Here is a 26,345-nt window from a genome sequence, read left to right on the forward strand (position 1 = left end):
GGAGCTGGGCCAATCCAAAGCCTAGAGCTTCTTCTGGGTCTCCCATGTAGGTGCAGGAGCCCAAGTACTTAGGTCATCTTCTACTGCTTTCCCAGGCCATAGCAGAGAGCTTGATTGGAAGTGGAGCAGCTGGGACCTGAACCTGCGTCCATATGGGATGTCAGCACTGTAGGTGGTGGCTTTACCTGCTACACTACAGCGCTTACCCAACAGCATTTTTTTATATGAAAAATTTTATTCTAGCTCTAACTTAGATTGTCCAAAGCATCTCCAGCATTTATTTATGAAGCGTGAAAGTCCAAGATGCTACTACACACCATAGTTGCTGCTGATGTCATTTCCCTTTCTGTTTTCAGAGTAAATAAAGTGATTATTGTGTATTGAAATAAGAAAATCACAGTGCTGTGGGACATTGAAGACATTCTCATTCTCAGTTTTTGTGTCAAGCCAAGTTTTCCACATGGACAAGGACAGTGAGCAAAATGAGACTGATTGAAAGCAAAAAACCTGTTTCAGGAGGGAGACTTGAAGGGAGGAATTGCCAGGATAGCTTGCAGGCTGGCTCTTATTACGCAAAGTGACTGGCTCTTCTGAGTGACCCCTTTCTGAGAAATGACTACAAATTTAACCAGTCAGGATGCTAGAATAAGAACCAATCAGGAGGCATGGATTAGTAACTGTTCTTTAACCTGCTTTCACATGCCCCTCTTGCAATCCCAGGCTAGCCCCCAAATATATTGTGGGACTTCTGGAATCAGTGTTTTGGGAACAGTAGTGGGAGTCTATGACTCCAGTAGCTCAGGTGTGTGTCTTGTGTAGGAGAGATGTGGCAGACTCTTGTGGGATTCTTGAGGAACAGCACAGCCCTCATGTTAACTGCTATTCATGTTACAGCTCTGCATTGCAGCTCTCTCCTCTCTGCTGCTCACAGCCTTTCCTCTGCCAGGTTCATCAACTGTTGTCACCTTCTGGGTTGCTGCTTCTCTGCTGGCTCTCTTGAGGACTGCTGCCGTCTTCTGGGTTGCTGCTGCTCTTCTGTGCTGGATTCTCTGTCTCTTGACCATGAAGAATGATGAAGCTCTCTTGCATCTAGGAGGGCTTGCCGGGGAGTAGGGCCATCTGCCTCTGGCAGCTACTCAAGACTGTCTGGCTCAGACCTCTATGCACATCTAAAGCAGGAAGTTCTTCCCGATTGGTTGCTCTATATGCTAGTGAGTCATGCTACAGGAACCAATCAGGGAAGTGACATTGGAGTAGCCTGTTTTGCACAGAAGTGCAGAGTAAATCAAGTTAGTTCAGTAGACTCAACAACATCTGAAGATTGATTACATTGTGTATATTTCCCCTGCCTCCTTTTTCAGGGTTTCTGGAGAGTTTCATAGTATATTTTTTCTTTTCTGTTTTTCTTTCCTATCCAGGAACCCCTGGAATCCTATCATTCTCCTCTCTGAAGAAGTATCCCTAACTGCCGTTAGGGCACTGGTGAATGACAGCTCTGGCTGCTTCATGCTGAAGAGGGGTGGCAGTAAGGAACCTCCCCCAGAGGCCTGTCCAGTGATTTTTAGTAGAAAGAGGTTTCCATGCAAGGTTTCATGTGGGTGACTGTTTGAAACTTGTTTGACTAACCGAGTGGAAACAAATCAGGTTAGAAAATTTTAGGAGACAAAGGCAGACTGAGGGCTGCCAAGAGCAAGAGGAGCCAGTAAGGTCCATCACCATCTGAGGAGGTGAACTGTTGAGTGGCACCATTTATAGATGTCACCTGGGTGATGATGTCTTCGGCTCCATCCAGGTACATGACCACCTGCCCTATAGATTAGAAGTAGCACTACAGGGTTGTGTCAGGAAAACAGGAGAGTTGGAGGGCAAGGCAAACAATAAAGCATGAAAATAGTTGCTTAAATGAAATGATTTTTGTTGATTTCTGAGGTTTAGATTTTTCTTCTTGCCAAACTTTACTTTGTGTTAAGTCCATGTTTGGTATTGGGGAGAGACTGACCTTAATCAACACAAAATATACAGTGCATTATCTATGTTGCAGTTTTATCGCAATTTTATTTATGTAAAGTTTTATAGGAACTTTTGAAAATCTGGCATTTATGGAAGAGAGACAAAATACAATATAAACTTAATTCTGCATATTGATAATGTGTAAAAGAGACAGACAAAAATACTTTGGAATTCCAGGACCATAGCCTTTTAATTGGAACACTAAACTAGAGAATAAGGAAGAAAAGAATGAGAGTAAAGATAAAATTGGTGAAGTCTGGATAAAGGGATGATTAAACACTATTTTTAAGAGTTGAATTCCTAGAAAACCATTATAAATTCAGATTTCAGTACTGTGAAAAGTGACCTCCAGAATAAGCATTTTTAGAAACGACTTATTTATTTGAAAGGCAGAGTGACAGTAAGCAGAGAAAGAGCTTCTGTTTGCTGGTTCACTCCCTAAATGCTGCAGAAGCCAGGCAGCTTGTGCTGTGTCAGCTTGGGCTGTGCCAGGCAGAAACCAGGAGCCAAGAATTTCTTCACAGTTTCCCAGGTAGGTGGCAGGGACCCAAATATTTGGGCTATCATATTCTGTGTCTCAGGCACATCGGCAGGAAGTTGGTTCAGATGCAGAGTGGGTAAGGCTTGAATCAGCACTCTAATATGGATATGGGCATCTCAGGTGGCAGCTTGATCTGCCACACCACAATGTCTACCCCTGGAGTAAGCATTAAATTTTCAAAAAAATTTGAAAGGAAGAGAAGGGGAGAATGAATGCTCCCGTTCACTGATTCATTCCTTACATGCTACAACTCAATCCAAGTCTCCCGTGTGGATGGGAGGAACCCAGCTACCTGACTATCACCATTACCTTAGAGGATTTGCATTGGCGAGAAGCTGGAGTCAGGAGCTGGAGCCAGGGGTCGAACCCAAGTATTTCAATAAGGGACATGGATGTTATAACAAATGTCTTTTTTTTCTTAACTTTTATTTAACAAATATAAATTTCCAAAGTACAGTTTATGGATTACAGTGGCTCCCCACCCCCCATAACTTCCCTCCCACCTGCAATCCTCCCATCTCCCGCTCCCTCTCCTATTCCATTCGCATCAAGATTCATTTTCAGTTATCTTTATATACAGAAGATCAATTTAGTATATATTAAATAAAGATTTCAACAGTTTGCACCCACACAGAAACACAAAGTGTAAAATACTGTTTGAGTACCAGTTATAGCATTAATTCACATATCAAATGTCTTAACCACTAGACTAAACACCCACCCTAGAATAAGCATTTTTGTGGAACTTTACACTGTAATTCTGTTTGGGTGAGCTCTTCTAGGTATTAGAAACAGAATATCCAGAAAGAAAGTGAAAAAAAAAAAAAAACCAGCATATTTTCCAGGGGTTTTATAGGTCAAATTAAATAATTGTTATGTAATTATCTTGAGTTTGGATACCCTTCTTTTATTAGGGAAAACTCACTTGAAGTGGCAGAAATAACCACAGTTCTATGTCAGTGATGCTGTAATCTGACTTGCTTGTATCAAAACCTAGCTTTCTTTACTATTAGCTAAAAAACAGATAAAGTAAAAATGCACATGGTTAAAATAATTGTCATTATTTATCACACAATCCTCTAATAACTGTTGAATATCATTACTTTTTGGGGAATGGGAGTGGTGAGTTAGGTATCTTAACACTAGCATAAATAAAAATAAAATAAGCATTGAAGGGGCTGGCGCTATGGTGTGGTAGTTTAAGGGTCTGCCTGTGGCACTAGCATCCCATATGGGCACTGGTACTATTCTCAACTACTCCACTTCTGATCCAGCTCTCTGCGAATGGTTTGGGAAAGCAGCAGAAGACAGCCCAAGTACCTGGGCTCTGCACCCATGTGGGAGACCCGGAAGAAGCTCCCGGCTCCTGTCTTCAGATAAGTTCAGCTCCGATGTTGTGGTTATTTGGGGAGTGAATCAGCAGATGGAAGACTTCTCTCTCTCTTTCTGTTAAAAAAAAAAAAAAAAAATTAGATGCTTGTTAAATTTACAAGACCACAGTAGTGGTCCTGTATTTCAGAATGAATTAAAAAAGCAGTGAAACTGTTTATTTAATATTGATGTTTGATAGAAGCTCTTCTGTTGTTTTACTTTTTATTAGAATTAAATTCATATAACATACAGTCAAGTGTGTACAATCTTGTGGTATTTAATGCAGTTGTGTTGTACAACTATCTCTAATTTAAAAATGTTACTACAATAAAAGAATATCCCCCACTCATCAAGTGGCCAGTCCCCATTTTCCCCAGCCATCGTTCTAATCTCTTAGTGACCACTAATCTGCTTTCTGTCTGTGGGTTTGCTTATTCATGGTATTTCATATAAATGAGCATGTTTGAGTTCTTTAACTTAATGTATTGTTTTTGTGATTCATCCAGATTGTAGCATGTATCAGTACTTATTCCTTTTAATGGATGAATAATCTTCCATTATATATTTGTACCACATTTTATTAATTTGTGTGTTGATGCACTTTTTGACTATTGTGAGTAATGCTGCTATAAACATTTGTGTACACGTTTTTGTGTGAATGTGTTTTTTCATCTCTCCTGGGTATATACTGAGCAGTGGAATTACTGAGTCGTACGGTAATTCTATGTTTTAATTTTTTGAGGAACTGAAAAACTCATCTTGAAAGTGGCTTTACTATTTTACATTTCGGTCAGCAATGAATAAGAAGTATTGTAGCTCTGCTTCCTCGCCAACACTTGTTTTCCTTTTGGTTTTCCTAGAGTTCTTTTTAATACACATTCTATTGTGTATAAATTAATCACTCATTTTGATGTTTTGACTTGCATTCTCTTATTGACCAGTGAAATTGAGCATTTTTTTAAATTTGCTGTCATTCATGTGTTTCTTTGGAAGATGCTTTTTCAAGTCCATTGCTCCTTTAAAACATTTTTTTAAATTGTAATGAAACTTTGATTTATTTATTTTTTTTTGAAGATTTATTTATTTGAACGTCAGAGAGAAAGTTACACAGAGAAAGGAGAGGCAGAGAGAGAGAGGTCCTCCATCCACTGGTTCATTCCTCAGTTGGCCACAACGGCCGGAGCTGCACCAATCTGAATCCAGGAACCAGGAGCTTCTTCTGGGTCTCCCATGTGGGTGCAGGGGCCTAAGTGCTTGGGCCATCTTCCACTGCTTTCTCAGGCCATAGCAAAGAGCTGGATTGGAAGGAGCAGCCGGGACTTGAACTGGTGCCAATATGAGATGCCAGCACTGCAGGCAGTGGCTTTACCCACTATGCCACAGTGCCGTTGCCTAAAAAACTTTAATTGATCTACAGAAATTGTATATATGGACTAGGTAAAGTGTGATACTTCAGTACATATATACAATATGTACTTGGTGTTTCTGTCTCCTTAGCATTTATCATTTCTTTGTGTTTGGAGCCATTGAACTTCTCTAGTTGTGTATAAAACGTATTGAAAATTGTTGTAACTACTAGTCACCCTGTTTTGTTACAGATCAGTAGAATTTATTCTTCCGAACTATGTTTTGGTACCTATTATCCTACTTCCCTCTATTCTTCCTTCCCTCTGCCTTTCTTAGCTTCTAGTAATCTGTTACGTTTTCTGCTATGTTATCAACTCTTCTTGCTTCCACAAATATTTGAGAACCTACACATTTATCTTGCTGTGCCTGGATTATTTCATTGAATGTCATGTCCTTTAGTTTTAGCCATTTTGCCAAAAATTACAGAATTACATTCTTTCTTATGGCTAAATAATATTTCTTTGTGTATATATGCTATATATTTCTTTCCTTTGTTCCTTCTTTCCTTCCCTGCAAAATTTTTTTTATTTGAAAGGCAGAGGTAATAGTGTGGGAGGAGGTATCTGCCACGTGCTGATTTACTCTCCCAAGTGCTCACAACAATTAGAGATTGGTTAGGCAGAAGCCAGGAACTGGGGACTCAGTCTGCCCCACATGGGTCAGTAACTCAAACTACTTGAATGTGTGTACGTCAACAGGGAACTGGAATCTGGGGTGGAACCTGGACATGAACCCAGACACTATATGGGATTCTGGCATTTCAAAAGAGTGTCTTAATTGCTGTACCAAGTACCTGCCCCTACGTTTTCTTTTTTCATCTGTCAGTGGTTATTGTGACTAGTGTTGCAAAAATATGGGAGGGGAAATATCTCTGTTACACTGATTTTATTTCCTTTGAATATATAATTGGAAATGGGATAGATATGGATCATATAATAGTCATAACCCATCTTTTAATTGGGTTGTCTTCCTTGTTGAGTTATGTATTCTGGATAACAAACCCTTAGCAGGTATATGATTTGTAAATGTTTACTGTACTTTGTACAGCAATTTTAAGTTGTTTTTAAAGATGTATTTGAGAGGCAGTTACAGATAGAGGGAGAGACAGAGAGTACTTACATCTGTTGGCTCACTCCCCAGATGGCTGCAACTCCTGGAACTAGGCCCATCCAAAGCCAGGAGACAGGAGCTTCTTCCAGGTTTCCCTCATGGGTGCAGGGGCCCAACACTTGGACCATCTTCTATTGCCTTTCCTGGCCATTAGCAGAGAACTGGATCAGAAGAGGAACAGCTGGGACACGAACCAGTACCCATAGGGATGCTGATGCTGCAGGCAGAGGCCTTACCATACTATGCCACAGCACCCACCCCACGCAATTTTAAGTTTGATGAGGTCCAGTTTGTCTGGTTTTCTTTTGTTTGGTATTTGTGCTTTTTGTGTCCTAAGAAGCTGTTGCCAAATCCGAGGTTACAGCTTTATAAAACCATATGATTTTTTTTTTTTAATTTCACCCTTTATATTCAGGTCTTTGATCCATTTTGCATTATTTTTTAAGTATAGTACGGGGTCCGGGTTTAACTTCATTCTTTTGTATGTGGATATCAGATTATCCTAACACTATTTATTGAAGAAATTTTTCTTCTACATTGAGAGGTTTTGCCCCCTTGTTAAAAATCAATTGATCATACATGTATTTGTTTATTTTTGGACTCTATTGATTTGTATGTCCTTACAACAGTACCACACTGTTTTGTTTACTGTAGCTTCATTACAGTAAGTATTGAAATTGGAAAGTAAAATCTCCAGCTGTCATATTTTTTTTTAAATGTTTATTCTTTTTCATCTAGTGGAAGGGCAGAGTGAGAGAATGAAGAGAATGAGACACACACACACACAGATAGAGATAGTTGCAGTTTCTTTCTATAGATTCACTCTCTTAATGCCTGCAATAGCTAAAGCTGGGCCCAGCAGAAGGCAAGGGCACAGAACTCTCTCTGAATCTCCCACATAGGTGGCAGGAGCTCAGGCACTTGAGCCATCATCTCTTGCTTCCTAGGATGCCTTAGCAGGAAGCTAGAAGGGAAGTGGAGTAGCTGGGACTCAAAGCAGCACTGCAGTATCAGGTGTGGGTGTCCCAAATGGCAACTTTAACCTGCTGAGCCACAGCACCTGTTTTTTCAATATTGTATTGACAATTTGGGGCCCTTGCAGTGCAACATAATTTTGAGGATTAGCTATCCCACTTTTGCAAAATAGGTCTTCAGAATTTTTAGAAGGACTGTATTGAATCTTTAGTTTGCTTTGGAGAGTATTGCTATCTTAGCAATATTAAATAATCTTTAAATCTGTGTGAATATGGAGTATCTTTCTGTATAATGTAAGTCTTTATTTCTTTAAGCAGTATTCTTTTTTAATTTCTTTCTTGCGGCAGGCGCCGCAGCTCAATAGGCTAATCCTCCGTCTTGCGGCACCGGCACACCGGGTTCTAGTTCTGGTCGGGGTGCCAGATTCTGTCCCGGTTGCCCCTCTTCCAGGCCCGCTCTCTGCTGTGGCCAGGGAGTGCAGTGGAGGATGGCCCAAGTGCTTGGGCCCTGCACCCCATGGGAGACCAGGATAAGCACCTGGCTCCTGGCTTCGGATCAGCGCAGTGCGCTGGCCGTGGCGGCCATTGGAGGGTGAACCAACGGCAAAGGAAGACCTTTCTCTCTGTCTCTCTCTCTCACTGTCCCCTCTGCCTGTCAAGAAAAAAAAAATTTCTTTCTTAATTGCTCTGGCTAGGACTCCCATTATGGTGTTGAAAGTTGGCATCCTTATCTTGTGTTTTTAAGATTTATTTATTTGAAAGAGTTAGGGAGGGGGGGGTATTCCATCCTCTGGTTCATTTGCCAAATGGCTGCAGTGGCTGGAGTCGAGATGATCTGAAGCCAGGTGCCGTGAGTTTCTTAGGGGTCTCCCATGTGGGTGTGTGTTGCTGTTGATTTCTTCTGAGAGGAGGAGTTTGGTGGGGGCAAGAGGCGTGTAGTTACCACACAGACCTTGGGAGTCCGGTAAAAGCAGGCCTGAGGCAAGCAGCCCACAGACTCGTTTATTTCAGTTGCTACAGCTGCTTATATAGCCAAGGCAGCCAATCCGGTCAACGGGCGCTCTATGCCCTACCAATCACAACCTGTTGCCAGGCAGTTTCCAAAGCCATCTGTTCACAGCCTGTTGCCAATCAAGCTCTTGTTGCCAGGCAGTTTCTGAAACCATCCAATCACGGCCTGCTGTCAGGCTCTTGTCATGTGGTTTTCTCTGTTGTCATGTGGTTTCTGAAGCCATCCAATCGTGGCCTGTTTCCAGGCAGTTTCTGTTGTCAGGGGCCATCTTGGCATGACCTTTTCACCTCATTCCACCACAGGTGTGGGGGCACAAGGACTACTGCTTTCCCTGCATTAGCAGGGAGCTGGATTGGAAGTTGAACATCCAGGACTCAAGGCACCCATAATGAGATGCCAGCACTGTAGGCCAGGGCTTTAACCCTTTGCACCACAGCAACATGGTTCCCCCTTGTCTTGTTCTTAATAGCGAAAGCTTTTAGTCATTCACCATTGATATAATGTGAACTGTGGACTTTTCCTTAATGTTTTTTTATCTTGTTAAGGAAGCTCCCTTTTATTCCTAGCCTTTATTTATTTATTTATTTATGGTTTTACCTATTTGAAAGAGAAATTTGAGCTCCTGGTTCATTCCCCAGGTGGCCTCATCAGCCAGTCAGGGTTTGGCCAGATTAAAACCAGGAGCCAATAATTTCATCCCAGTCCCTCGGGTGAGTTGCATGGCCCAAGGACTTGGGCAATCTGCTGCTGCTTTTCTCAGGCCATTAGCAGGGAGCTGGGTTGGATGTGGAGCAGCTGGGACATGAACCGGCACCTGTATGGGATTTTGGCATCACCAGTGGCAGCTTTAACTGCTGTGCCACAGTGCTGGCCCCTATTCCTAGCTTTTTTTGTAAGTATGAAAGAGTGCTCACTCTGAGGGTTTATTTTTTTTGGTGTCTGATATACTCATGTGCTATTTTTCCATTAATGTGGTATATTATGTTGATTGGTATTTTTTTTTTTTTTTAAGATTTATTTATTTGAAAGTCTGAGTTACAGAGAGAGAGGTCTTGCATTCGTTGGTTCACTCTCCAGGTGGCTGCAAAGGACAGAACTGTGCTGATCCAGAGCCAGGAGCTTCTTCTGGATCTCCCACATGGGTTCAGGGGCCCAAGGACTTGGACCATCTTCTGCTGCTTTCCCAGGCCATTACAGAGAGCTGGAATGGAAGTAGAGCAGCAGGGACATGAACTGGCACCCATACGGGATGCTGGCACTGCGGGCAGTGGCTTTATCCACTACACTACAGTGCTGGCCTGGATTGGTATTCTTAATGATGAAGCAACCTTGCATTCCTGGGAAAATCCACATGGCTGTGGATATGTAATCTTTTTAATAAATGTACTGTTATATTCGTAGGAAACAGTGGTCTGTAGTTGTTTTTTTTTTTGAAGTTTCTTTGCTTAGCTTGGTATCACAGTAATGCTACTGTCAAAGGATATGCTAGGAAGTATTATTTCTTCTAAATTTTGGAATAGTTGGTAGAATTCATCACTGAAACTGTTTGGTCCTGGACTTTTCTGTATTGGAATGGTTTTGATTGCTGATTTATTCTTATAGGTCTGTTGAGATTTTCTTAGTTTTGCTAATATAAGCTTTTTTTGTTGTCATATAATTGATCTTATTGGTATAGTTGTTTGTAGTATTTTTTCTCTTTATTTCTGTTCCCACTTTCATTTTTACTTAGTTATTTGTGTTTTCTTCACTTGTTTTCAAAGCCTAACTAAAGGTTTGTCTATCTTTAATTTCCTAATAACTGTTTATTCATTAAATCATTTATCTATTTTCAGCTTTATTTGAAAGGCAAAGAGGACATTTATTTACTCCCTAAATGCCCATAATAACCAGGTCTGGGCCATCCTTAAGGCAGGAGCCCAAAATTCTATCCAGGTCTCCCAAATTCTTGTTAGGTACCTAAGTAAGTACTTTACATCTAATTTCTCCCAAAGCACCCATTAGCAGGAAGTTGAAATGGGAACTGGAGCTTAGACTCAGTTCTGGCTCTCTGATATGGAATGTGGGCATCCAAGTGCGAACTTTACCACTGTGCCACATACCCACTCCTATATTTTATTTCAAAGAGATGAAGAGACGGAGACACACAGAATGGCAGGCAGCCTGACAGAACCTCAGCCTCTAGTTACTTTCCCAGGTGTGCAGAGGCTAGGGCAGGCCTAAGATGGGAGCTGGTAATTCAGTCCAGGTCCCCCCGGTGGGTGGCATTACCTGCTCATCCCCAGGGTGTGCATTAGTAGGAAGCTGGAATGAGAGAGAAGGCAGGATTTGAACCCAGTTGCTTTGAAATAGGACACAGGCATCCTTTTTGGTTTCTTAAACAGGTAGGCCAAATGCCCAACCCCTCATGCTATGATGATTTTTTTTTAAAATAACATTTCTTTTCTTTTTTTTTTTTTAAGTAAAAAAAGATTTATTTTATTTATTTGAAAGAGAGAGTTACAGAGACAGAGACAGAGAGGGGTCTTCATTCCACTGGTTCACTCCCCAAATGGCTGCAGTGGCCATAGCTGAGCTGATCCAAAGCCAGGAGCCAGGAGCCTTCCTCCAGGTCTCTATGTGGGTGCAAGGGCTATCTTTTGCTGATTTCCCAGGTGTATTAGCAGGGAGCTTGATTGAAGTGGAGCATCCAGGACTCGAACCTGCACCCATATGGGATGCCAGTGCTGCAGGCCAGGGCTTTAACCTGCTGTGCCACAGCTCTGTTTCCTGTGTTGGTCTTTTTAAGAACCAGCTTTTGATTTCCTTGATATTTTCACTTATTTTTATGTACCCTGTTTTGTTGAATTGTGCTCTAATGTGTATTATTTCCTCTTTGTTTTTGAGCTGGCTTTTGGATTTAGTTGCCTTTCTTATTCTAGTTCCTTAGGGTTTAAAGTTAGGTTTTTGATTTGAAATCTTTCTTCTTTTGCAATGTAGGTGCTTTTGGCTTTAAATTTACCTCTGAGCACTAGTTTTGCTGTATACCCTAAATTTGGAATGTTGTTTTCCATTTTCTTTAGTCTTAGATAATTTTCTGTTTTCTCATTTGATTCATTATTTGACCTATTGCTTGTTTATGCCTAGGTTATATTTCAGATTTTCTAGTTTTCTTTGTATCATTGACTTTTAGTTTTATTCTATTGTGGTTGGAGAAAATGTATTGTAGATTCTAATTTTTTTAGGTTTATGAAGAATTATTTTGTTCCTAACATATGCTCAGTCCTTAGAATGTTCTGTGTATGTTCTCTTGTTGTTATGTGGAGAGTTATGGATATGCCTGTAAGGTGTAGTTGATGGTTTTTTTTAGGCCCTGTTTCCTCATCTTCTGATTAGGTATTCTAGCCATTATTGAAAATCGGATTTTGAAGTCTCCAAATATTTCCCCTTTGAATTCTCTCAGTGTTTGCACTTATTTGGAACTGTGGTGTTTGGTGTATATTTGCTTATGATTGTTGTATTTTCTTAATAAATTAAATATTTTATCAGTATACTTTTTTTGCATTTTATTAAGGTTTTTAACTTAAAATCTATAATTTATTGGGAGAGGAGTGAGGACAGACATTGGTGATGCTTGGTATACCTGCATCCTTATGGTAGTGTGTGGGTTTGAGTCATGGTTACACTTCCAATCTATTTCCCTGCTGATGTGCACTCTGGGAGGCAACAGATGATGGCTCGGGTGGTTGAGTCCCTGCCACTCATGTGAGGAACCTGATTGAATTCCAGCTCATCACTTCAGCCTGGCTCACCCCTGGTGATTGCAGGCATCTGGGGGAGTAATCTCCCTCCATCCTGTCTTTTTCTGTCAAATAAACAAAACTAAATATTTTTTAAAATTAATTTTTTACTATTAATATTGCTGTCTGAACTCTTATTGTTTGCATGGTATTTCTTTTCCCATCCTCCAATTTTCAGATTACTTGTGTCTATAATGAATTTCTTGTAAAGCACCTTCTATTCAGATTGTTTCTTGAATAATCAGTTCTGCCAATATATGTCTTCCTATTAGTGAGTTTAAGGCATTTACATTAAAGTGATTACCAATAAAGAAAGAATCCTGCCACTTTTTTTTCTGTGATCACTAAAGCTTCCATTCTGCTATCTTTCTGGTAAGCCCTGTGACCTGTCAGGTCCTTGAGTGTCTGGATCCAATCAGTAAAGAAAAAACTTTTTTTTTTTTTTGGTCTTTAATATCTTTGACAGATTCTGCCCAATGGGGTTGAAACTGCTTCTGTGTAGACCCCTCAGTGACCCACCAGGTAGATCAAAGCATGCAACGGGATTCTTATTTCCAGTCCTGACACGAGGATGCCAAGAGTGCAGGCTGTTGGCTGTTGTTCTTTCTTAGTGCCTTCTGCTTAGCAGGTGGGTAGGGGGTGGTAGCTGCTGCATGAAACAGAAGTTAACCAGTGTCTTCATTAAGCCTGCTGCAGACATTCAGCTATACTCTGGAGTTCTGGAATACAATAGTTCTTTTTCATCCTCGGGGTATATATTTCAGTACCACTAGTGGATTCCTGAAACTGAGGATAGTATTAAACTCTATATATGCTTGTAGTGTTTTTTCTTTCAATATGTACATACCTATGACAAATTTTGTTTTGTAGATTAATGACAGTAATAGAACAATTGTAACAATATACTGTAATAAAAGTTAGGCATATGTGGAGTGCTCTTTTTCTGAAAATATCTTGTACATTGATCTTTTCACTAAAGCAAACATTCATGGTTTCTCTTTGTCATATCCAAATTGCCTGCATCACTCCTCTTGTGCTTTATGGCTATTTTTTTTTAACTTTTATTTAATAAATATAAATTTCCAAAGTACAGCTTTTGGATTATAGCGGCTTTTTCTCCCCATAACCTCCCTCCCACCTGCAACCATCCCATCTCCTCCTCTCTCCCATCCCATTCACATCAAGATTCATTTTCAATTATCAATTTAGTATATACTAAGTAAAGATTTCAACAGTTTGCACCCACACATAAACACAAAGTGTAAAGTACTGTTTGAATACTAGTTATACCGTTAATTCACATAGTACAACACCTTAAGGACAGAGATCCTACATGGGAAGTAGGTGCACAGTGACTCCCGTTGTTGATTTAACAATTGACACTCTTATTTATGGCATCAGTAATCACCCTAGGCTCTTGTCATGAGTGCCAAGGCTATGGAAGCCTCTTGAGTTTGCCAGCCCCGATCTTATTTAGACAAGGCCGTTGTCAAAGTGGAAGTTCTCTCCTCCCTTCAGAGAAAGGTTCCTCCTCCTTTGATGACCTGTTCTTTCCACTGGGATCTTACAGAGATCTTTCATTTAGTTTTTTTTTTGTCCAGAGTGTCTTGGCTTTCCATGCCTGAGATACTCTCATGGGCTTTTTTTGCCAGATCTGAATGCCTTAAAGGGCTGATTCTCAGGCCAGAGTGCTGTTTAGGACATCTGCCATTCTGTGTCTGCTGTGTATCCCACTTCCCATGTTGGATTGTTGTCTCTTTTTTAATTCTATCAGTTAGTATTAGCAAACACTAGTCTTGTTTGTGATCCCTTTGATTCTTAATCCTATCATTTTGATCAATTATGAACTGAAACTGATCACTTTGACTAGTGATATGGCTTTGGTGCATGTCACCTTGATGGGATTGAATTGGAATCCCCTGGCACGTTTCTAACTCTACCATTAGAGGCAAGTCTGATTGAGCATGAGCCGAACTGTACATCTCTTTCCTCTCTTATTCCCACTCTTATATTTAACAGGGATCACTTTTTAGTTAAATTTAAACACCTAAGAATATTGTGTGTTAATTAAAGAGTTCAACCAATAGTATTAAGTAGAATAAAAAAAATGCTAAAAGGAATAAAGTAGTAAGTTGTTCCTCGACAGTCAGGACAAGGGCTGATCAAGTCATTGTTTCTCATAGTGTCCATTTCACTTCAACAGGTTTCCTTTTAGGTGCTCGGTTAGTTGTTATTGATCAGGGAGAACATATGATATTTGTCCAATAGGGCTGTTATTAAATATTATAAGGGCTGCTTGAACACAAGAACTGCAGTTCTGTAGTAGTGAAATGATAACCCAGAAGGCTACCGAGTGGCTAATAGGCAGGTGGTGTGATGGGCAAAGGGATGATTTATGTTTTGAACAGGTTGGAGTGGGAGAGTTCAATATTTCATTACACTACTCGGAAGCACAATTAGAAAGTTAATGTATTGTTTTTTCTAAATTTTTCAACTTAATATTTTCAGACTACAGTTGGTTGACTGAAACCATGTAAAACCATGAGTAAGGCTGGAAACAACTGTAGTTGATCCAAATAGTTTGTGCCAGCTCAATAATTGTTTCAGTGGAGGAACTTTTTCTTAGAGCTTCTTAATCTGCCATCTTCCATGGTGTTACATCAGATGTTAACTTTTATATGACATTTAATGAAAACAGTTTACTAAACTAAAACCTGTGAGTAAACCTGCATAATTAAAATGCATTTAATTTTTAAAGTAAATTTATATTTTTTGTGGACTTAATTTAATGATTTAGTATTAATGAATATTCAAAATAATTTGACAAGGACCCATTTTTGCCTTGAAAAATAAATGTAGGCCGGTGCCACGGCTCAATAGGCTAATCCTCTGGCTGCGGCGCTGGCCTACCGGATTCTAGTCCCAGTTGGGGCGCCGGATTCTGTCTCAGTTGTCCCTCTTCTTGTCCAGCTCTCTGCTGTGGCCCGGGCATGCAGTGGAGGATGACTCAGGTCCTTGGGCCCTGCACCTGCATGGGAGACCAGGAGAAGGTGCCTGGCTCCTGGCTTCGGATCAGCGCGGTGCGCCGGCTACAGTGGCGGCCATTGGGGGCCTTTCTCTCTGTCTCTCTCTCTCACTGTCCACTCTGCCTGTCAAAAAAATTTATTTATTTGTTTATTTGAGAGGTGGAGTTAGAGAGAGACAAGTAAATGTAAAATGGTGACTTTATTAGAGTGTGGAATATCTTTTCTAACTTGGACAGTCAAACTGGGGCATAGAAATAGCTTTTTGTAATTCTGATGATGTTAAATAACAGACTTTATTTGAAGCTGCAGTGACTAGAGATTTTTCAAATTACATACTCAAAGTAATAACTACCTTTTATTGACTGATTGCTATGTTCTAAGAATAGTGAAAGATGTATTAAATTATCTATTTTAATCCTTAGAATATTATGTAAAATGTGTGTTATGTTTATCTTTTTAGTTGAGGAAATTGGTGCTCAGAGAAATTAAGTATGGTTTCAGTTTTCATCAGGAGACATACTGGTATTATGTGTTAAAAATGGGAAGGAAGTTCACACCTTCCTCATTCTTTTTACTTCACTGAGCTGCTTTTCCTTATAGGATAACATGATTTCTAGGATTTGCTTGCATAGGTAGGATAAGCACTGCCTAATTTTATAGGTACTGTTTTCCTGTGATGAAATACTGAGTTCCGATGTCTTTCATCGAAGTAGATGTTCTTAATGAGATTTTTATATGTGTGTGCGTGCATGTGCATGTCTGTGTATGCACACACAGACTGGATTTTTAAAAGGTGAAGATAATAGGCATTAGACCCACCTAAAATATTTCGGATTACATGTTTATGTCCTTTGAAATTGTTTTTCAGAGACCTTGTGTTAATTTCTGCTACTGATCTCATTGTAAATGCACAGGATCATTGGTTCAGATGTATTACTGGAAGGAACTTTTGAAATTTAGTACTACATTTAACACAGGAGAAAATTAAGTGTTACGTACTTCTCTTTTTTCAGCAGGCTGAGATTAAAAATCCAGTTTAGTAATCATTCTTCAAGCCTTTCTTACAGCTTTATTTATTATTCAAAATTGGGAATGTAGGGTCACACAAGCATCCAGAAATCATTTTTTTTAATGAATATTAATTCTAGGCAAACTTTCTAGAAAGAGAAGAAGAGACAATTTGGGAGATAAACCAAAATAAGGAGCTGGGAAGATTGACACATTATAGGCATGTAGAAGAATACAGCACAGAGAAAGTGAAGAAACTTACTCTTCGACAGCAGGGAAGTTTTTAATATTCTATAGTAAACTTAGAGGAATTTTCAGGCAAGAGGAAGAATGGAGAGTTGTAACATGGTAGAAGATACTTAAAATTTTGAAGGTGAGCATATGTGGACGTGATGTTACTACTTGGAGAATTCATTTCCTAGGATGCATCAAACCTAAAGAATAAGATTTGCTATTAATTTCTTAGTGATTTCTTTGAAAATATTTTCATTTTATTTTATTTTTTTATTTTTTTATTTTTTTTGACAGGCAGAGTGGACAGTGAGAGAGAGAGACAGAGAGAAAGGTCTTCCTTTGCCGTTGGTTCACCCTCCAATGGCCGCCGCGGCCGGCGCGCTGCGGCCGGCGCACCGCGCTGATCCGATGGCAGGAGCCAGGAGCCAGGTGCTTTTCCTGGTCTCCCATGGGGTGCAGGGCCCAAGCACCTGGGCCATCCTCCACTGCACTCCCTGGCCACAGCAGAGAGCTGGCCTGGAAGAGGGGCAACCGGGACAGAATCCGGCGCCCCGACCGGGACTAGAACCCGGTGTGCTGGCGCCGCAAGGTGGAGGATTAGCCTAGTGAGCCGCGGCGCCGGCCAATATTTTCATTTTAGAGGGGCTGGCACTGTGGCTCACTTGGTTAATCCTCCGCCTGCGGCGCTGGCATCCCATATGGACGCATGGGTTCTAGTCCCGGCTGCTCCTCTTTTAGTCCAGCTCTTTGCTGTCGCCCAGGAAGGCAGTGGAAGATGGCCCAAGTGTTTGGGCCCCTGCACCCGCATGGGAGACCAGGAGGAAGCATCTGGCTCCTGGCTTCGGATCGGTGTAGTTCCGGCCGTAGCGTCCATTTGGGGAATGAACCAATGGGAGGAAGACCTTTCTCTTTGTCTCTCTCTTTCTCACTGTATAACTCTGTCAAATAAAAAGAAAAGATAAATGTTAATTTTTTTTTATTTTAGAAAAGCTTGGGATGTAGAGAATTAAAGATTATGAATCAGAAGCTGTAGAGGTCATTTTATATATTAATTCAATGATTGTCAGCCTAATGATTGGGACTGCCGTCATATTATCTAGGATGTTTTTTCAGGTAATATGTATCTTTTTCTCTTCCAGGTAGATCAGAATGTTTATATCGAGGGGTGGATGAGAGAGGAATATATTGTTATTTTAGAAAAAACTGCTCAGGCAGTTGTTTTGCATTGGCTTCCTTTCTTCTTCCCTCCACAAGTAAATGAAAGAAAACAGGAGGGGTGGACATTTGACTTAACTATTAAAGATTGCCACCTGAGATTTCTATCCCATATCAGAGTGCCTGGGTTCAAGTGAGCAAATTTCAGAAAGTTTCAATTTTGATCTCCCAGCCTCCAGAACTGTGAGAAACCAATTTCTGTTTATAAGTTATCCAATTCATGGCATTTTAAAAAAATACTTATTTAGTTGAAAGAGTTACAGAGAGTAGAGAGAAAAAAGAGAGAGAGAGAGAGAGAGAGAGAGAGGTCTTCCATCCACTAGTTCACTTCCCAGATAGCTGCAACTGCTTGAGCTGAGCCGAACCGAAGTCGGGAGCAAGGAGCTTCCTCTGGGTCTCCCATGTGGGCACAGGGACCCAAAGACTTGGGCCATCCTCCACTACTTTACTAAACCATAGCAGGGAGGAGGACTGGAAGAGGAGCAGCCGGGATTAGAACTGGCACCCATATGGGATGCTGGTGCTTCAGGCCAGGGCTTTAACCTGCTGAGCCACAGTGTTGGGCCCGAATTCGTGGCATTTTGTTATAGTATCCTATAACAAAACAATTGGAACAAACAAAAGCCTATTGGAACAAATGGTAAGACTAAGCCTACTGAGAACCAGAAATCTGAAGAAATAGATGTTTGTTGGTGGGGAGAGTTAGGCTTGCAGATATCACCAGTTGGAGGTGTTAGTGTAGGCAGTTGCAAAATACAAACCTGGAGAGTAGGAAAAAGTTTCTGGGGTAGAAACCTAAAATTGAGAGTTATCAATTTTGGTGATCCTTAAGGCTGTGAAATTTGATAAGGTCATCCAGGACTGAGTACAGAAAGAGAAGAGCACTCTAACGTATTTTGCATTGTAGTCCAACCTTAAGAAGTTGGAGTGGAGAGAAGGATCTAGAAAAGTGGGTTCCAGCCAAGGAAGATAGCTGGGAGAGTAAGGTGTCCTGAAAGCCAACAGGTATATCCAGTTTTAACTGATGATTGATCAAGTTAAGATGACTGAGTCTTAACCTCTGTGGTTAGCAACAAGAAGTGAATGGTCTTGACTACCTGCTTTGCTGATGTGGTAGGAAAAAGCCTTTCTAGGCATGAGTTTAAAAGAAAATGAGATAAGAGCATAAGTATAGACCATTCTTTTGAGGCATTTGGCTGCAAACAGGGCAAAGATATACTATGATATTTAGAGTAGAAAATAGGCTCAGGAGAAGTTATTAAAAGAAATTGAGGGCTGGAGCAGCGGTGCAGCCATCTGTGGCCCTGGCATACCATGTGGGGACTGGCTCAAGACCTAGCTGCTCCACTTCTGATCCAGTTCCCTGCTAATGTGCCTGGGAAAACAGCAGAGGATGGCCCAAGTGCTTGGGCCCTTGCACCTGTGTGGGAGCTCCTGGCTGCTTGTTGTGGCCCGGCCCTAGCCCAGCCCCAGCCATTGCAGCCATTTGGGAAGTGAAACAACAGATGGAAGAACCTCCCCAATCCCCTCCGCACCCCCCCACTCCCACCCCCGTGAAGTAGGAAGCTGAGTGAACATGGGGGAAGAATTGGAGTATTGAAAAGAAATGAGAGTGAAGAGTTTGTTTAGGACAGTTGGAAAGTAAATGCTCTTTTTAAATTTTTTTTTCTGATGTATGTAAAAGAGAATGTGAGAATCCACACTTTATCTTATTATCCCCCTCCTTTCCAAAGAGGTAACCACTGTTAATGTTTACTCTGTATCCTTGTGTACCTCTTTTTCTAGCTACCTACAAACATATATTTATGCAACTATATGATTAAAAATGTAATAGCTTTGTAGTGGGTTGAATAGTATACTTCAAAAGATAGGTCCAAGTTAATTAAGAATTTCAAAATGAGATTGTTTTAGATTAGGGTGAATCTTACATCCAATGAAAGTTTCTTGAGAAGAGAGAAGATGCTTGTAGAGAAGCAGGTCATGTAAAGACATAGACATGGGAAAAAGGCTATGTGAAGACAAAAGCAGAAATTGAAGTTAGGCAAATCACAAGCCAGGGAACATCTGGAGCTACGGGAAGTTGTAAGAGGCAAGAAGGAATTCTGCACTTGTTTTTGAAGAGAGGTGGGCCCCCTCTATCACCTTGATTTGTCTTCTATCCTCCTGATACGTGAGATAATAAATTTCTCATGTTTCGAGCCACTAAACTTGTGGTAATTTGTGATGTCAGTCTAAGAAAGCCAACACAAGCTCATGTTTTACATATTATTTTATGAATTTTAAACTCAAGCATCTTGTTACTGAATATGAGTGGACTTTATTTGGATCTATGTGCATGGTATATCCATATTTGGTATAGCATGGACAGTTTATTTGGAATTTCTCATCTTTCAGAAAACATTTTTGTTTTTAGATTATTATAGTTCAAGTGTATTTTTTCAACAAATGACTCCTATAAGAATTGTTTATATATTCTGACTCATTTGTCCTTCTGAAAGACTGATTTATTTATACGTCCAACTTTAGTTTGAAACTTGTCTTGTTTTTGTCTTTTTTTTTTTTAATTGAATTTTATTTTATTTGCGAGGTAGAGTTACAGACAGAGGGAGAGACAGAGAGAAAGGTCTTCCATCCATTGGTTCACTCCCCAGCTGGCTGCAACAGCGAGAGCTGCACCGATCTGAAGCCAGGAGCCAAGTGTTTCCTCCCATTCTCCCATGCGGGTACAGGGGCTCAAGGACTTGGGCCATCCTCCACTGCTTTCCTAGGCCACAGCAGAGAGCTGGATTGGGAACTGGATTGAAAAGGGGATAGTTAGGATTAGAACCGGCTCCCATATGTGATGCCAGCGCCGCAGGCGGAGGATTAACCTATTGCGCTGTAGCGCAAGGTTTGAGTTTTTGTCAACATGTGTCTTATGAATCTTTATTTTATCTGATTGCTGAGAAGTGGTATATTACTATTTGATTTTGTTTTTCTCTAATAGTGGAATTCTATATTTTGTCATGTTTTAACATTTGTAAAGCTTCTCCAAAATGAAGCCCATTGTTTAAAAAAGAGGATATCAAAATTTAGTAAACTTTAGTACTTTTAGTAACCAAATATATAATTAGAACTTTAACTTTCTGCAGCTGAAAATGCTCTTCGTTTATTAATTTAATCCAATTTAAGAACAAATCTACCATGACAAATAGTAAAAATTAAATTAGGAAGACTTTACTATCTTTGAAGACAAAAGTGGAATCTTGTAAATATAGTTTGATTAGTTGAACTGAACTTACAATTGTTTTTGCATAATATGAAATCGAATAAGTCACAGGAAACTTCTACTTTTGATCATTAGAACACTTTTTGTCATAAAAATGCCGTTCCTAGCATTAAATCATGGATTCTAGATAAAACTTTCTTGACCACTCCTTTCTGCCTAAATTTCTGATTTTTAAATTTCAAACTTTCCTTTTATCATTAGCTCACAACTTCATGAAATTATCCTTTATATTTTCTTTAATAGAATTACTGCTAGGGATGCCCCTGTGCTGTAGCAGGTAAAACTGCCACCGGCATTTCTTGGGCACTGGTTTGAGTCCTGGCCGTTCCACTTCTGATCCAACTCCCTGCTAATACTATTGGGAAGGCAGTGAAGGATGACCTGAGTGCTGGAACCTTTGCTCCCCTGTGGGAGACCTGGAAGAAGTTCCTGGCTCCTGGCTTCAGATCAGCCCATCTTTGGCTATTGAGACCATTTTCCTAGCTTCATTCAGATCAGCCCATCTTTGGCCATTGAGACCATTTGGAAAGTGAACCAGAGGTTGGAAGATATCACTAATTTGTCTCTGTCTCTCCCTCTCTCTTTGTAACTCTGCCTTTCAAATAAATAAATTTAAAAAAATTTTTAAAAAAATGAGAGAATGACAGCTTACAGGTCAATGAAAGTAGGGATGTAAATCATGATATTAGATGATTGATTTTCAAAATCCTGTATCTTCTGAAAATCAAAGAAGTCATAATAATCCTTGAAATTAAAATTTTCAAGCATTTTGGATTATTTCAAATGAAAACTAGTCAAAAGTTGAAAGATGACAAATTGTCATAAAGCTAAAAAAGAATAATACGAATGAAATGGCGCATAATATGGCAAGTCTACAGCATTTAGAAATGAAAGTGGATGAGTTGACCTTTACAATTTTGTCTTGCTGGGTATGAACAATTATCAGTTTCATATGCAAACATTCAAAGAGTTAAAGAGTATCAAACCACTATAGTCAAGACAGTTCTTTATTTATCAAAATTATTAATCAAAATTTGCTCTTTGAGAGAATTTTCCAAGCAAGTAGTTCAGTTATGTAAAATGTTTAATGTGAATAAAATAAACAGTTTCTTGATTGTTCATTATGAAGCAAATGTTTTTCAATTGTTAGATATAGAAGCTTAGCAATAAAGATTTTTGCCTAAGAGTCTCCATGGGAACAGCATCTCTGCCAACATTTGTTATTTCAAACCTTCTAAAACAATCCTGTATAACAGATTTTTTAAAAGAAGAACCTAAATTTTACAGAAAACTACAGTAATGATTTTCTGGATTTTTACGTAGGTTAAAATAGCAGGAAAACAAGGTGTATTTTTCACAACTCAAATGGGATTTGAAGAGGAGAAACTTGTACCTTTAAGAAGTCAGTGGTCATCTTAGGAAGACTAGTTTGTACATTACAACTATTATCTCAGGAACCAGTAGATTTTTTTAAAAAAAAAGATTTTATTTATTTGAGAGAGTGACAGAGGGAGTGACAGAGAAATCTTCCATCCGCTGGTTCACTCCCCAGATGGTCACAATGGCCGGAGCTGGTCTGATCTGAAGCCAGGAGCTTCTGGGTTTCCCATGTTGGGTGCAAGGGCCCAAGCACTAGGCCATCTTCTACTGCTTTCCCAGGCCATAAGCAGAGAGCTGGATCAGAAGAGGAGCAGCCCAAATACAAACCAGTGGTAATATGGGATGCTCTCACTGCAGGAAGAAGCCTAGCCTATCATGACACAGTACTGTCCTTCCCAGTAGATCTTAAGATGAGGAGTCAGTTACTGGTTTTTGGTAATTGCCCTAATAAGACAGCATCAGCAGGCAACAGAGTTGTAGGTTTAAGTCTTGACTTTGTTAGTTGTTAATGTTTTGGAGCAAATCGTATAATATTTTTTGGTCAGTTTCCTCTTCAAGTGATAATGATGCCTATTACTGGGGCTGAGGATAACTTATAATCTGTCAAATGATATATATGTAAGGATATTTTGTTACATATATTCTGTTTTTAAAGATTGTAAATGGAGATTCAAGGGGAAACAGGGAAAAAACAAAATGAGTATTTAAAAGTGGAATCCTACAGTATTAGCTTGTCAAATTTTGAAATTTCAAATAAAATTATTTTAGCGAAATGTTAAAAAAGCGCAAGAAATCATCCCCCAAAACAGATTTATGTTATTGCTGCTAAGTGCTTGATAATGATGAGGTTTTCTATACTGGGTATAAGTGTATTTCGCAGAAAAACATTAGTAAAAATTTGACTATGGATATTTACAATTACTTTCCTATTTAAACAGTTTCTTTGCAATCCAGTTTCTAGAAATATGTGCTTCTAAGTCCTCTTAACAAGACAGACCTACAGGAAATGTAATCAGATGAAAGTTTATCACTTTATTTTTATTTTCTATTTTGAAAACTAAACTCCAGATTTAAAAATACCTGTGATGTGTATTCCAGGAGTTCCAAGTAGATGAATTTACTTGTTTAAAAAAAAGTGCAGGCCGGCGCCGTGGCTCACTTGGCTAATCCTCCACCTGCGGTGCCGGCATCCCAGGTTCTAGTCCCGGTTGGGGTGCCGGATACTAGTCCCAGTTGCTCCTCTTCCAGTTCAGCTCTCTGCTGTGGCCCGGGAGGGCAGTGGAGGATGGCCCAAGTGCTTGGGTCCCTGCACCCGCATGGGAGACCAGGAGGAAGCAACCGGCTCCTGGCTTCGGTTCGGTGCAGCGCCGGCTATGGTGGCCATTTGGGGAGTGAACCAACAGAAGGAAGACCTTTCTCTCTGTCTCTCTTACTGTCTATAACTCTATCTGTCTCCATCTCTCTCTCTTTCTCACTGTCTAACTCTGCCTGGCAAAAAAAAAAAAAAAAAAAAAAACACCACTGTAGTCAGTGTGAATGCTTGCTGTTTGTGTGTGTGTGTTTCCTTTTAGCTAAAGATTTTTAGGCCACTGACATTAAAAGATCTGATTTCTTGTGCACCCTAAGGATACATTGAGTCAAAACCAACCTTGGCTAAACAATAAAGTCATGTGAAGTACTTTGAAAGATATAATTGCCTGGACCCTATCCCCAGAGAACTCATTTGTTCCGGGGGCCCTAATTGTCCTTAAACTGTCTAAGAATTATTTGGAAGGTCCCAAATGGGGAGTTTTTGATTCAGTTGATTAGAGGAGGGCTCAAGATGTTGCAGTTTTAACAGGTGTTCAGGTGATACAGATACTTTTATTTCATGGACCATACTTTAAGAATTGAATCCCAACTGGGACAGGAAACCGCCTGCTTAATTTGGCAGACATGTCAGTTAAATTACAAAACTAAATTCTTAAAAGCAACATATGAAATGTAAAAAATTTGAAAATAAAAATGTCAAGTGTAGAAATTTTTATTTATAAAGTGGAAAGGATATTTCTCTATTCATTGTATTTTTAAGTCTAAAATAAGCCTATGGGGTGGGTGTTTGGTGCAGCAGTTAAGACTCTTGGGATGCCCCCGTCCTATGTAGGAGTGCTTGGATTCAAGTTCTGGCTCTGCTCTCCATTCAGCTGCCTGTTGATGCATATCCTGGGAGGCAGCAAATGATGGTTCAAGTTGTTGGATCCCTTCCACCCTTATGAAAGACCCAATTTGAGTTCCTGGCTCCTGGCTTTGTTGTCCTTGTCCAGCTGTGGATATTGTGGGCATTTGAGGAGTGAATCAGCAGATGAGAGAGCTCTCTATCTGTTGCAGTCTTTCTGCTTTCCAAGAAAATAATAACCTTTCAAAGTTCATTTACAGTGAACAATCTCAAACATGATAAATAATAATTCATCCCACAAAGCTATCCTCAGAGGTGTTAAAGACTATAGATGTCCTTCTCACTCCCCCTTCTCTCTTTCATCAGGTTTATGGAGGTGTAATTTACATACAGAAAAAAATCTTTTTGTTTTTTTAATTTAAAGCTTTATTTATTTGCTTGAAAGGCAGAGTTACAGAGAAGCAGAGGCAGAGAGAGAGTGAGGGAGAGGTCTTCCAATCTGCTGGTTCACTCCCCAAATGGCTGCGACGACTGGAGTTGCACCGATCCAAAGCCAGGAGCTTCTTCTGGGTCTTTCACACTGGTGCAGGGCCCCAAGCACTTGGGCCACCTTCTACTGTTTTCCCAGGCCATAGCAGAGAGCTGGATCAGAAGTGGAGCAGCCAGGACTTGAACCAGCACCACAGGCGGTGGCTTTACCTGTGTGCCATAGTGCCGGCCCCCAAAACTCCTTTTTCAAAAAATTTTGTCTTGGAGAGGCAGGAGGGACGACAGTGGTAGACATGTATATAGAAAGAGCTCTCATTCACTGGTTCATTTCTAAAATCCCGAAATGGCTGGGACTGGGCCACAATGAAGCTGAGAACTGGAAACTGGGAGCTGGAAATTCAATCCAGATCTCCCATTTATGTTGCAGGAACTCAACTACTTGAGCTATCACCACTCCCTGCCAGGATCTGCAAATAGCAGGAAGCTGGATTAGATGTGGAGTGGGGACAAACCCAGGCACTCTGGTGTGGAATATGGACATCCAGTGTTCATTGCTGCAGCATATACCAGCCTCTATTCTGTTTTATTTATGCTATTATGTGACATAAATAGTTTTGCTACCCCAAAAATCCTCTATACTCTGCATATTTATTTTTTCTGCCCATTTACCTTTTAGTAATCACTATTCTTTTTGTCTCCAATATTTTTACCTTTTCCTGAATGTCATATAGTTGTAATTGTACAGTGTATTAGTAGACTCTTCAGATTGGCTCCTTTAGTAATGTGATTTAAGGTTCTTCTGTGTCTTTTCTTGCCTTATAGTTCATTTCTTTTTAGTATTGACATATTACATTGGATGTATCAGTTTATTCATTTATTGACTAAAGGACATTTTGGTTGATTCCATGTTTTGGCAATTATGAATAAAGCTGCTCTAAAAATCTTTGTGCAGGTAGAAATTTGTGTGGACATTTATTTATTTGAGAGGCAGAGTTACAGACAGAGGGAGAGACAGAGAGAGATTTTACATTACTGGTTCACTCCCCAAATGGCCGCAATGGCCAGAGCGGGGTCCATCTGAAGCCAGGAGCCAGGAGCTTCTTCTGGTTCTTTCATATGGGTGTAGGAGCCACTTGAGGCCATCCTCTGCTGCTTTCCCTGGCCATCAGCAGGGAGCTGGATTGGAAGTGGAACAGGTGAGACCAGTGTCCATATGGGATGCCGGTGCCACGGATGGAGGTTTAACCTACAGTGCTGGCTCCCAGAATAGAAGCTTCTGATTCCAATGAAGTTTCATTATCAACTATCTCTTTCATGAATTGTGTCTTTTGTATGTAAAAACTCATCTACAGACTCAAAATCATCTAGT

At 40.2% G+C, this 26,345-nt stretch overlaps 1 protein-coding gene across 5 annotated transcripts in view; it reads left to right on the forward strand.

Moving 5' to 3' along the window:
• STAG1 (STAG1 cohesin complex component) overlaps positions 1–26,345 on the forward strand; it is a 381,935-nt gene that overhangs the window by 39,705 nt on the left and 315,885 nt on the right. For 2 of the 5 annotated variants that reach the window (XM_070072783.1, XM_089332230.1), the window contains exon 2: positions 1,419–1,792. The exons of the other annotated variants lie outside the window; for them this stretch is intronic. The gene's annotated coding sequence lies outside the window, so the exon portion shown is untranslated. The remainder of the gene's footprint in view (positions 1–1,418; positions 1,793–26,345) is intronic. 5 annotated transcript variants of the gene reach the window in all.

The sequence above is a fragment of the Oryctolagus cuniculus genome, chromosome 4, assembly GCF_051225735.1.
Source record: "Oryctolagus cuniculus isolate XC-2025 breed Fujian yellow rabbit chromosome 4, ASM5122573v1, whole genome shotgun sequence".
NCBI lineage: Eukaryota > Metazoa > Chordata > Mammalia > Lagomorpha > Leporidae > Oryctolagus > Oryctolagus cuniculus.